Consider the following 14172-nt stretch of genomic DNA (forward strand, 5'->3'; position numbering starts at 1 on the left):
TCCAGACAGAGCAGCAAATTTCACACACGTTTAGGGTAGGTTGGGAGTTTATCATTCCCACCATCATGGTCTTCCAGCTCAGGGCACCCTGGGTCCTGAACCCCATCATCAGTGTTGAAGACAGAGGTGAAGAAGGCATTAAATGTCTCTGCTTTGCCTATGTCATTTCATGTGAGGAGTCCTTTCCCATCAAGTAGCAAACCTATTTTTTCTTTGGTCCTCCTTTTTCTGTTCACATATCTAAAAAAAGTCTTTTTTATTGTCTCCCACAGACATGGCCAGCTTCAACTCTAGTTGGGCTTTGGCCACACAAATTTTCTCCCTACAAAAACGAACAGCATACCTGTATTCCTTCCTCATCACCTGACCCTTCTTCCAGCAGTCATACGCTTCCTTTTTTTGCCTAAGCTCCAGTAGAAGATCCCTGGTCAGCCAGGCTGGCCTTCTTCCCTGCCTGCCTGACTTCTGATATTTTGGAATTGCCTGATCTTGTGCTTTTAGGAGGCAGTGCTTAAAGACTGACCAGCACCGATGGACGCCAATGCCTTCAAAAGCAGTTTCCCAGGGAACCTTGCTGAATAGTTCCCTGAGCAGCCTGAACAGTCTTACCTTACTTGTTTGTCCCTTGTGCAGGCGTCACTCTGTACCTTCCATCATCTTGCTCTTCTGTGCAACTTTTCTGATTTATTTTTGATTTAAAAAGAAAGCAATTGGGAACATGGGTAGGGAAGACTAGCATGCATGAGCTTACACAAATAAGAAGGATCAATAGCAAGTGAGATGAAGAATTCAGCAGTTTTAAACTATTAAAGCAATATTGATTAAACTTGGGCTGTAGACTTGGATAGTGCCACATGTAGTACAGAAATAAAGTAATCCATGACCATGTCTGAAAACTGTATCATATATTTAGAATACATGTATATTTGCAGAAACTTCTTACATTTTGCCCCTTCTTTTACAGGTTAGGCAGCAGCTTACAGTATGGATAACACCTGTGTAATGCAGGTGATTCCTTTACATTTCTTGGCTTCATTCTTTCTATCAACACTAAACATATCTGGCAAGTTAAAATTTCACTTAACCCAAGAGAATGTTGTCAGACAAGAAAAATCCATTTGATCCAGTTTCATCAAGATTCTCAAGCAAAAACCTTCAAACACAGGAGTTTCAATGGGTTCAGAGGAGTCCTTACAACAGAAGGCACTGCATAAACACCTGACTGATTTGATTCTTTAGAGGTCTATCTTAGAAAGCTCCCTTAGGGGACCTTTTATGGAAAAATCAATCCAGTTTATTTGTTACAATTAAATATACTCTGTCAATTTTATACTCTCAAGGAAAATCTAAAATAGTTATGATGTAGTCAATAACATAGTCAAATTAAAGCCCTCTCCCAAAAGATATTCTGTCAACTGGAAATCAGTGTATTTCTGAAGTGATTTAAAAGTAACTTCTGGTTATCTACCTCTCTTTTTATACCACTGCCACGCTTTCTGCTTTTACCATCACATTTTCCTGCTTTAAACATATTTTTCTTCCCCTTCTAACATGCAAACCTGCACAGCATAGAAAGAAAAACGGCTTAAAGGCAGACTTGCCAGAGTTAACTAGAAAGTTTTCTTAGCGATATGGTTTAGTGGAGGACGTGTTAGTGTTAGGTCAGAGGTTGAACTCAATGATCTTGAGGTCTCTTCCAACCTAGACAATTCTGTGATTCTGTGATTCTGTGAAAGTTAGCTTTAGAATTATAAAGAAACGTACAGAAAATGGTTATATATCTCAAGGTATTGGCTTCCCCCAAAGCCAGTTATGTAGAATGTGTTATCATTGATGGAACGTGTTTCTATTCAGACGTAAATTTCAGAGATACTGAACCAGCATCAGGAATTAGTTCATCTTGGAAATGGGTGTTATGGTAAATAAAAGCAGCAAAAAAGCAGCAAAAGCCAGGTTGCAGCCTTCATCATCATTTACTGCTTTTGAGATTAATATATCCCTAGGAATAAACCTATCTTTTGTATAGAGGTTGCTTATCCTGTCCTCTTAGTGATTATTTGGAAAACCTTCAATTAAAGCTTGATGTTTTTCTATGGTGTGCATCCCTGGGCAACCTGATCTAGTGGGTCCATCCTTGTCCATGGGAGGGGGGTTGGAACAAGATGATCTTTAAAATCACTTCCAACCCAAACCACTCTTTGATTCTATGATTTCACATGAGTTAACTTAAGAAAACTTTCTGGACTGTGGGAAGTGGGATATCACAGTTTCTGATCAGGTTGATCTTTTCTGGCTTTATAATATTTGAGTTTATAATATTTGCAGGTTATTTTTACTCTGAAAATTTTTACTTGTTTTTCTAGCAAGCAGTGTGCAGTGGTGAGCTTTGGTCTGTGTACAGACCAAATTGAATTGTGTTTACAGATGTTTTGAATGAGCATCAAGAGCATCAAGAGTGTAAAATAACTAGTAGCTTTTGATATGTTGAATAAGTTGTTGTATTCATCACATTTCAGCATAGTCGTGTCAATGCCACACTTAGTAATGCATTTTTTCTCCTTTTCTCTCTTTTATTTTACTTTTACTTTTTTTTTTTTTTTTACTTTTATTTTACTTTTACTAAGATTGGTGCTTTTCACTGCATTTACAAGAAAAGTTGTTTGTGCTTATTCTGCCTTGTACTTATGAATTGTTCACATGAAAGAAAGAAAGAAAGAAAGAAAGAGAGAAAGAAAGAAAGAGAGAAAGAAAGAAAGAGAGAAAGAAAGAAAGAGAGAAAGAAAGAAAGAGAGAAAGAAAGAAAGAGAGAAAGAAAAAGAGAAAGAAAGAAAAAGAGAAAGAGAGAAAGAGAGAAAGGAGCAGAAGAAACGAACAAACAGAAAATAATAAGATAGGTAGACCCTAAAGGAATGAGAAAATTTGGAATAGTGATATGACTCATAAAACTCAAATACAAAGCACAGAGGAAAGCCATTTATTTCTGTTAGTCTCAATGAGTAGTACTGGAGAACTAAGAAGGGAAAGATACTTATATCAATTTCCTTACCAAAGAAAGAAAATGGCTTGGAAATAAATATTCTCTATTTATATAATTTAAAATAGTAATATATTTTTAAGTGCAGTGACTTACCGTTACAGTTTTGTCAGCCACCCATAGGATGCTTGCAGGGCAGTACCATGTATACAGCTGCAGCCTGCTGATTGTTTGGTCACCATTCTCTGTTGCTTTTCCAGACAGAGGCAATAGGATTCCTTGGTGCTTTTGTAGCATAAGAAAAGTCTGTAGAAGGAAGAGGTCAGGGGAGAAGCATGCTTACAGAAAGTCACATTTTCTGGGGCAAACACATGTAACTAGACTTGTCTTTTTCTGTGGAAGAGTCAACAAAGTGTTCAAAGTGCAAGGAAAGCAAAATGTGAGGTGGCACCACAAATGCAGCATTATACATTATAAATATTCCTTTTTTTGTGTGCTTTTTGTGTTGCAAGGAGGGTTGGTACCATGTAAAAATTTTGCCACGGAGCACTGATATAAAAGCCTTTCAGCACTGCTGTGATTTTTAATGAATATGTAGCTGCTTGCCATGTTAACAATTTTATCTTGTTTCAGGCTAGTAGTTTTAACTGCTGCACTTTGATTATATTTCAGAACAGTCAAGCATCAAATATTGAAACTGACATCTGAATTAAAGAGTGTGCAAAAAATCTCTTCCCTCTTTAACTATTGAAACAAACTAAAATGGAAAACTGACTAAAAGAGGTGAGTCCTTTCTTCTTACTCTCTGATCGTTCTCCTTGATCTGTCTCTGCATCTCTTTTATTCATTTTTCTCCAGATTTTCTTGCAACAGACAGGAAGCCAAATGACTGCAAATTATGAACTGCTTTAATGGACATGAAGGCAGACTGATAGTTTGCTATTTTCGCTTAGAAAAGTATATAAGTGATAGCCCATCTTTGTACTTATTCCTTCATGTTGCACACAGTGTTAATATCAAATGCCTGAATGTTGCGTTACTTTTGTGAACTATTTTCATGAGTCTGACATGAACAGAAAAATTGAACATATAGACTTGAAGGCTGAGTAGAGCCCAATAGGGCTAGATGTATGAGCTGTTGAGTGAGTTTAGAGAGTATGAGAGAGGGGATTGATTTGGCCTGGAGGAGTATAAGGAAAGAGCATTTATGGGGAACTGAAGCATCTCGGAAGAAACACAACCTAGGGAAACTTTTTTTTTTTTTTTTTTTTTTTTTTTTAACACTAAAACCTGCAGCAGAACTGGACCTTACTGACCCGGTAGACATATTGAAGCTAAGCAGACTGCCAGCAACTCTAGCTTCTTGGGCACCTACTGAATAGTAGCAAAGTAGTGAAATATAGTAAGCAATAGCTGTTTCACAAAACTAACTAAATGAAGATAAAGTGAAATCAACTGCTCTATATCCTGTTTCTCTATTACCATACAACAAACTTTAACATAGATACACTAGAAGCAAAGAGAGTATTTTAATTTCTATTTCTTTTTAAACTGATAGTCATACTACTTATAATTTAGTATAACTATAAAAGTAACTCTTATAACTCTGCTATTTTCATCTATTTATAATTTAGTATTAAGGAATTTAATGTACTAATATTATTATGCATATTTAATTATAAATATGTTATGGGTAAAACAGGATTAGTTAGGTATAATACTGTACCTGAACTTGTAAATTTCCCTAAATGGACAGTAAATTTAAGTAATTGAATGTAACATTTTACATCTCTGGAACATCTTTTGTGTCACTCAGGAATCATCTTTAGTCATTGTTTTGTATTTGATTAACACATTTCAACAAACACTTCACTTTAAAATAACTTTTCTTTTTTTGTTTTACAATTAATGCATTGTATAATTACCCAGTAGTAACAATTACATTGTATTTTAGTAAATTTGCTATAAAAGAAGAAAATACTGATGTTACTGCAGCATTTCCAATGCCATAGCACTGTAACCTTGATGATTTATTATACATAATATATATGTGTATATATGATTCTATGGTATATACATCATATAAGTACTTCTGTGATGCAAGTATGTATTTCTAATGTCTATATATGTTAGAAAACATAACACATATTCTCTGCAGAACAGGATCTGGAACTAGCAGGCATTTTCTGCCTATTTAAACTAATTAGGTCAGTTGACCTAACTTTGCCTCAGTTTGGCCTTTGGTAAAAACATAGAACTTAATTCAACTGATGCTATAATGTCAGCAATTATGTGATTTTCTCAAAGAAAAGTTGTATTTTTAGCTTAGGAATTTGTTTGTTTGTTTTTCTGGAATAATTAATTTCTTTATTACTTACATGTATTTATATAAATTACTGTACATTATTTAAAAAAAAAATCCCCTCAGTTCCTTGTGGTTTGAACAAAACAATATCCTACATTCCCAGTGTTCAGTGTTTCTTACAACTCTGCTTGACTGACTTTGGCTGTTACGTGTGCCATAATTTGGATATCTTTCTTTTCTAAGGGCCAGGGAAGTTAAAAATGATGCAGTAAAAACATTATTAAGGCTATAGGGTCATCTTTGTGAATATTAGGAAATGCGAGATTACAGGTTGTCGGTTCACACAGACCATGACAGTTGCTTTCTAACAGCATTTTTTTCCCATAGTTTTACTTGAAGTTCACCTGAGTATTGGTAGTTTCTGTTTTTACTGATTAAGAACTCATGATTTACTCCTATTGATTTACTCCTTATATAGGCATTTTATAGAGCCCATTTATTCAGTTGATTGACCAAATTTTGGACTGAGTACTTAAGATCTAACAGTATAAGTATAATCTTTGGTGTTTGAGAATAAAGAATGAAGAATGAAAGAAGCCAGGGACAAAAATACCTGGATCGTGTTGGACTGGTGTGAGGGAATATTAATAGCATTCCTTCAGCTTAGTATAAAGTTTTGTGCAACCTTTGTTGCACATACACACATACATGCATCCATGCACGCTCTTACTATAGAGCAACCCTCTGATTACTTGCAAGAAGCAAAACACCACCACTTGGAGGGTAGAACAGAGATTTTCTTAGTGAGTATTTGCAGAAGATGTGACATTAAAAATTGTTTCAATATAGAAGAATATATGGGACAATACAGTTGGAAGAGAATACAAACAAGTGGTTTTTATTGTAAATGTATTGAGATGTTGGAGAATTAATTGCTTGTTATTAAAAATGGAAAGCTGAGGGAAATACTGGAGAATATAGTAATATGAGTGTGACCAAAACACTATTAGAACTTTAAAATATATAACATTCATATAAAATAATTAAAATAATATCTGAATGGACAAAATTAGAGAAACTAAGTAGTCTCATGGAGGAATACATGCTTTTCAAGGAAAGCACCCATTTTTTTGAGTTCCCCATCAGTTTTTTACCTTTACCTGAGAGGAGCCTTATTGCTTGGGGCAAAAAGGATGTAAAGTAAGGACATAACAAATCTCTTAAAAAGGGAATATGAAATAAAGCATTAAGTCATTGAAGAAACTATTTTGACTATTTTGACACATTCATTAGAAAGAACAATATATCATTGATGTACTTTATTGTGAATTTGTTAAAAGGAGGTGCAGAAGGGAATTAAATATGTCATTAAATGGCAATATGTTTATCAGCAGGGAGAAGGTTATTAAGCTTTGAAAAACCTAGATGAGAATCTCTATGAAATGTGTTAGGGATGCAAAAGAAAATTTAATAAGACTAAATAAAAGGAATATAATTGATCCTCTTCAGAGCAAAATTATGAAAGATGTAAATCTTAAGATCTTCCTGTCTCACTGAAAGGTAAGGTATTGGATGCATGATATTAATCATGCAGTAGTTTCAGGCTCTTCAAAATATTATTCCATAGTGAAAAAATGTGTCCTTTTTCACTATGATATTGAGAAAAAATTACCAGTTAAAAGATATTATGGTCATGGATGCAGTACAACAGGAACGGTAAGATATTTTACTAATAATACTAGCATGAAAATAACAGGTAGTTGTCAGGAAGGGAAAAGTTAGAAGTGCTGTCTCAGGTAAAGTACACCAAAAAGGCAGAAAAGCTTAGATGAGGCAAAGGTAATGGAGAAAAGAAATATCAGTTTTCAGGAGCTAGTTATGACTGCTCATGGCTTGTATGTTTGTTTTAAAAAATGTATAGACAAGACTTTTCATTACAACTTGAATGGTAATTCCCTATGAATTAGAGAATAGAAACTTAAATAATGAGATAGAGAGGTGAATTGCATTGTCTGTTAGATAAAACTTGAAATTTCAAATGCAAATGCATGGTATATATTCTACTCCCTTCTCTACTTATGCAAAATTGAAACATCAATATATAAGATAGAGATAACCTTCCAAGGAAGAATATGTGCACAATGAGAGACATCTGATGAAATGATTAAGATTCTGGATTTTTTGCTTTATGAAACAAAGTAGTTACACAGTCAGTCTTAGCCTTCATAAAAAAGTACTGTTATCAAATTAGTTGTAAAGAGCCAAATGCATTTTTGCACCCAGAGGCAAGTTAGAAGTCCAGGGAATGTCCATAATCTTTGGGATGAGGTGGATACTGAGACTGCACCTGGACACTCCTTAGATTTGAAGGCTGAAAAGACAACAATGATGCCCTTACAGAAAAATCATGATCCTTTATTAAGCATGAGGGAAAACTGGGTGAGAAAATATTTTAAAATGTCAGATAAAGCAGTGCTGAGATATAGGGTAAAATGTTGCGTCAAGTTTCATTTCTATTGATAAGTAAAGAAACAATAATTAATGACTATGTACTATATACATTTTGAATAATATAATCTTTAATATAAATTATGTCAAGGTGCAAAACCAGAATCTTTTATTTCAAATGTGAGAAAAGTATTGGGTTGATAAATGTGGTGGAACAGGCTAAGGAAAGGACAAAGAAAGTAACTTCAAGGCAACATTGCTTTCTTCTCAGACCACCCCAATACCTTGATGAGTATGAGATCATAGAAGACGTTAAAAATAACTAGATAGGGAAGGAAGTGAGGTAAAATCTTTAACCATCTCCTCCTTTGTTATTTTTCACACATTTTCTTATTTTATGTTAATCCTATGGAATGTTAAACAGCCCTTTAACTTTAAAATGCCTTTCCTTGTGACTATCTATTCTTAGAGTAAAATACACTGCCTCAACAGACCTGTTTGTGAGTGCACGATTGTTGGCTGGCAGCCCTGAGACCAAGGGACATTAGAGTTAGGTGACAATATTGTTGAAAGAAAAGGTCATAGCTCAGGAAATGCAAGAGATTTTCAACTTACTTATGTTCTTCTATACTCTCTTAGGCATCTACTTCCACAGTTGTTTATGGCAATAGCTTGATGGGTGCTTAAATTCACCCAGCATGACTTTTTTTGTAAGTGCACACCATTGGAATTGGATGCCTGTAAGAAGCTTGCATGGTGAATCAAAAGTAATAACACCATTAACTCTGAGAAAGGGAGCATTCATTGTATTCTTATCGTTCTCTTCCAGTACAAGTTTCAAATTGAGCACAGTAGGAAATCCTATTTACTCCCATGGTATAAAATCATATCTCTGAAATGATTCACCTGTGTTAGAAACAAGCTGCTCTACAGAACTGCCACTGTTTTTAGACTACTGATTGGGGGAGAGATGTCTTTCTTAGGTTTGCATAAGCAGGCATGCTACTTCCTAATGGTTTGATGGAATCAGCCTCCACATGTATCCTCACACTGGAAAGACCACAGGCAGCACTGACTAATCTGTCCTTATGTGATCTGAATTTTTATTTTTCTATGATCCTAACAGCTAAAGCAATAACATCAGCAAAAATCTGATTCAGATAATCTTTTAGATTCAGTGTTGCAGGCATGTAACTTGCACTATGCAAAATGGAAAGAGATTTGTCCTTACTGAATAGTGAGAATCTGACCAAAGCATATAAGTAACCTCTTCCAACTCATTGGGTAGTACAAAACAACGTTGTTCTGAAAGACTTATTTTGTTCTGAAAGACTTATTTTATAAAAAACTCTCTCTTTGTCATTGTCGTGGTTCTGCTCGAGTGGGCAGCCGAGCTCCACCACAGCCGCTCTCTCACTCCCCCTCCTCAAAGAGGAATGGAGAGAAAATATGTGAAAAGGGCTCAAGGATTGAGATAAGGACAAGAAAATCACGCAATAATTATTGTAACGGGCAAAACAGACTCGGCATAAGGAGATAGTAAGATTTATTGCCTACAACTAACAAGTGAGAGAAGTGAGAAAACAAAGGGAAAAAAAAAAAAAAAAAACACCTTCCCCCCCCATCCACTCTCTTCCACCTCCTCCCCCCGAGCGGCGCAGGGGAACGGGGAATGGGGGTTATGGTCAGTCTACAGCACTTCTTCTCTGCCGCTCCTTCTCGGTCACTCTTGTCCCCTGTGCTGTGGGGTCCCACCCACGGGATGCAGTCCCTGATGAACTGATCCGGCGTGGGCTTCCCACAGGCAGCAGCTCTTCCAGAACTGCTCCAGATATGGGTCCGTACCACGGGGTCCATCCCTTAGGAGAAAACTGCTCCAACCTGGCTCCCCTACGGGCAGCAGCTCCTGCCGGGTCACCTGCTCCTGCGTGGGCTCCTCTCCACGGGCTACAGGTCCGGCCCGGAATCTGCTCCGGCAGGGGTCTTCCACAGGCGGCAGCCTCCATTGGTGCAGGGCCACCTGCTCCACCATGGTCTCCTCCACGGGCTGCAGCGTGGAACCCTGCTCCACCATGGTACTCCATGGGCTGCAGGGGGACATCCTGCTTCACCATGGTCCTCACCACAGGCCGCAGGGGACTTCTGCTCCGGCGCCTGGAACACCTCTCCCCCTCCTTCTACACTGACCTTGGTGCAAGGCTGTTCTCTCACTCCCTTGACTCTCCCGGCTGCTGTGTGGCGCAGCGTTTTTTCCCTGTCTTAAATATGCTCTCACAGAGGCGCAAAACAACATCGCTTATTGGCTCGGATCTGGAAAACAATGGGGCCCTTCCCAAACATGGGGCAGCTTCTAGATCTTTCTCACAGAAACCACCCCTATGGCTCCCTGCTACCAAAACCTTGCCACATAAACCCACTACAGTCATGTGGTTATTATTTTAAACAGTTTCTGCATTCAGTATTCTTTCTATCATATAGATTCTACTCATCTTTTGTTACCCTTTTCTGCCAGCTCTTTTACCTTCTTTTTAGGTACTGCAGGCACACTTTTAAAACTGACTAACAATATGGGAAAGGGCAAGATAGCAGTGGGTCATGGTAAGGACAGCACAAAAAATTGTCGTGTTTAGGACTTGAATGCTCAAGAGACACCACAATCATGGCTGGCTGAGGTGACTAGGTTCTCAAGATCAAATGGAAAAAAATATATATATATATATTCTTAACAAAGTATCCTTCATCAAGAAAAAAAAAAAAAAAAAAAAAAAAAAAGTGTAATCATGTATTTCTCAATTGACTGCTTTTAAAGCATGAATTTACTAAGCACATATTTCTGAATTTTCTTCACTCTAAAAGCATGAATTTACTGAGCAGTTTTTTACAAATATTCATCATACTGGATTTATTTTAAAAGAGATAAGAAATATTTCAGTTTTATAAAATCAAAACAATTAAATTTGCACTTAGCTGTTAAGAACTGGCTAGGAACTTACAACTAAAATTCAGATCTTACTAATCCTGGAATAAAAGGATAATTTCAAGGTGTGGAAGATAATAAGAAATCACCAAAATCATAGAATCATATAATGGTTTGGATAGGAAGATCATGTAATTTTAACCTCCCTGCCATGGACATGGGCATGGACATGGACATGGGCATGGACAACTTCCACTGGACCAGGTTGCTCAAAGCCCCATGCAACCTGGTCTTGAACACCTTCAGAGATGGGGCATCCACAGCTTCTCTGGGCAACCTGTTCCAGTGCCTCACCACCCTCTGAGTAAAGAATGTCTTCCTAACATCCAATATAAATACCTTTTAGTTTAAAGACATTACAAGTAAAGTCCGGAAATAGTTCAAAGGTTGGTGAAGTGTTAAGGAGAAGGGTGAGTTACTTAAATATTCTGGGTGAATTTGTATGTTAAAATATCCTGTGTGTCCTATATTAATACAGACAAATATAGTGGATAAGAATTAGGCAGTAAAAGAACAAGGAATTAAACACAGGGGTATGATACTATAAATCAAAATTCTGAAAATATTTTTGAGGGTGTGATGTTTTACTATCTGTAATATAATTCTGCAGGTGACAGGATAATGCACTGCTTGGACTTTCAAATATGAGAACAAGTGGCCCAATTGTGGCTACTCCAGGACCAACTTCATTAAGGTACTAATGTTTGAAAAAGTTGTTGAAAACTGGAGAGACTTTGGTAGAAGCCGTTAGTTTGTTGTAGGGCTTGGTTGCCAAGATAAGACTAAAAGGATACAGCCTATTAGGTTCAGTGGAGGGGGAGTCAGAAAATTATTTCACTGTGGAAGACAGCAAACCACTGAACTTGTAGAAATTGCAAACAATGACAAAAAAAGAGCTCCAGTATGTGAAAGTTATACCTGGAAAAGGAAGCAAAGTGTGTATCTTTAGACAGAAGTAAATAAACTTTGGAAGAATTTACCAGTTGTCCAGCGCTGTGGATCCTTGTAACTTAAGAGGTTTAATCTGGAATTCGGTCTAGGATTCCTGAAGCAGTTTGGGGAAATAGATTAAACATCCTTGAGATTTACTTATTAAATTTACGAGATATATATTGGGTTCCTCTGAAAATTTTAGAAACACAGCAAAGTTAAAAGCAGTGCTCCCTTTTTCAGTCACAAATTATGGAACTTGATCAAAGGTGTTGTGGAGTGGTGTGAAATGTTCTGTGACACTTTGCAAAGAGAGTTAGACTGCATTGTCATAATGGCATCTTCTGCTTACAGACTTAGCGTATTTTGTAGGTAAGAATAGCTAAAAACCACTTTGACCTAATAGGAACCTACTGAGATTGCTGTTAATGTAGTTTCAAAGTGTTTTCTTGCACTCCATCTGTGCTATTTCACTTCCATTCTTCATTTGCTGGTAGGGAAAATATTGAAAGATGAGGTCTGTGTACACTGAGAGCATCTAGCAGCTTAGTAACTGCTTTGTTTCTCTTAGACCTTCAGTACTTGCTTTTTACCAAAGCATAAATTGTCTTTTGAGGATCTCCCCTGGGATCCGAGTGTGTTAACCACAGAAGGTCCTGAAATATGACAAGATAGGCATATTAACTAAACATCTCTTGGTTTTCTGTTATATTGCCTATAGAAATAATTCATTTCAGACTACTGTGTACCACCAGAAAAACTGATCTTAAATCGGTGAGTCTGCATGACTTAATTTTACCTTGAATTACATTGAATTAGCAGTTACATAGACACGTTGAACATCCAGTCATGCACCAGTACAAGCAGTAATTTCACTGTCACTGGACATTGCAACCGATACTGTAGAAATGATCTTTGTTTTTTACACCTCACTGGGTTCAGTAGGCCTAAGAACCACCAATCCTAGAAATTTCAGTGACAAACCTGTAAACAGTACAAGTACCATTTGAAAGGCAATTTCCTACTATTATTCTATCAGATACAGAGATATGTATCTGAAATAGGATGGTCGTGGAGGACAAAGCAGAGATCAACTATGGATGAGGAAAATCAATGTATCTCTTGAATCAGAGTTGGATTCTGTCCTGAACTTGGTTTATTCACAAAGCTGAGTTTTGCAAGGCTCTAGAAATACAAATTCTGCCTGATACTCTAAGTGTAGCAACAGCCTAGAACATTGTGGTGTTATTGTGTTTTTGTTTTGTTTTCATTATAGTTTTTGCAAGAATGCACAAATTAACAACCTGGAAGCAATTTATGTAGAAAATTAAAAGTCTGCTTGTTTACACTTAATGAATTTACAACTTCTGTGTCCTCCTATTAATAAACAGTTTTTAAAACTTACTTTTTATTGTATAAGGAAACAGGCTTATATCAGCCCAATGTTAAAATCTCAAGGTATAAATAGTTATATTTGTATATAAAAGTGAATGTAGTTGAATATAAAGTATCAAGAAAATTTAATGGTTGAATATATATTTTTGAAATCTGTTTATCCAGGACATCAGTGTGACAAACAACATATGGTATTAGGTTATTGGGGCTGTACAAGTATATATGTCATGTGTCATTTTTATGTATCATTATCAGAATAAAAATTATGTTGATGTGATTGCTGCATTTCTTCGTTATTCTGTAGATCTTCCACATGGAAGTCCAGTCCATGTCAAGTCCGACAAGGAGATGCAGCAACATGTATTTCATACAAGTTATTGATGATAACTGCTGTGTGTTTTCTTTGCATGGCTATTGAGGTGTCCTAATGTTGGAAAAAGAATCAAATTTAAGCTAATTCCAGAAGATATTAGGCTTTCAATATAAAGACCTTTGTGCCTGACATTCAAGTTGAAGATGCCCAGTGTTCAAGTAGTCAGTTGTTTTACATTCTTGACCAAGAGGATGAAAGCCCAGATGTTAGCAACATAGGATTTGACATTTCTGTAAGTGAGCAAGGCCAAAAGATAATATATATCCTTGTTAACTTCAATAACCTTATAATGCAACTATTCAAATGATATACTTTACTTTGCTCCCTTTCCTCATATAAGTGTCTTGCTTTTCTGTAAGGCTGTTGTGATTTTCACTTCAGAGAACTGCCTGAAGATACCCTCTGGTCTGTAGCAACTGAAAAGGGTGCACTGCTTCCCAATGGCTTTGATAAAATTAGGGTTTAGACACAGTAAAAATAAAAATGTGCTGCTTTATGATAAAGTTCACTCTTTGGTTTGGCTAAACGAGCCTGATTTGAGTCTGAGTTTGCACAGTATTAGTCATGTAATTATTAAATGGCATTACACTACATTATATGAACATGCTTATTTATGCATATATGTGTATCTAGTTTCATAAAGCGTTTTGTAAAAATAAAAAATAAATGTAATTCTCTCTGTCTCTCTATTCAATTTGAAAATGTAACTCAAAAAGTGCTTTCAAGCAGATGAGAGAACCTAGCTGTCCCAGGAGGTACAAATTGGACTG

General features: G+C 36.4%; 1 protein-coding gene across 3 annotated transcripts in view; it reads left to right on the plus strand.

Moving 5' to 3' along the window:
* Positions 1 to 14172, plus strand: part of DLGAP1 (DLG associated protein 1) — a 412639-nt gene that overhangs the window by 151858 nt on the left and 246609 nt on the right. For all 3 annotated transcript variants that reach the window (XM_032181814.1, XM_032181816.1, XM_032181815.1), the window contains exon 2: positions 3647 to 3757. The gene's annotated coding sequence lies outside the window, so the exon portion shown is untranslated. The remainder of the gene's footprint in view (positions 1 to 3646; positions 3758 to 14172) is intronic.

The sequence above is a fragment of the Aythya fuligula genome, chromosome 2 (genome assembly GCF_009819795.1).
Source record: "Aythya fuligula isolate bAytFul2 chromosome 2, bAytFul2.pri, whole genome shotgun sequence".
Lineage (NCBI taxonomy): Eukaryota > Metazoa > Chordata > Aves > Anseriformes > Anatidae > Aythya > Aythya fuligula.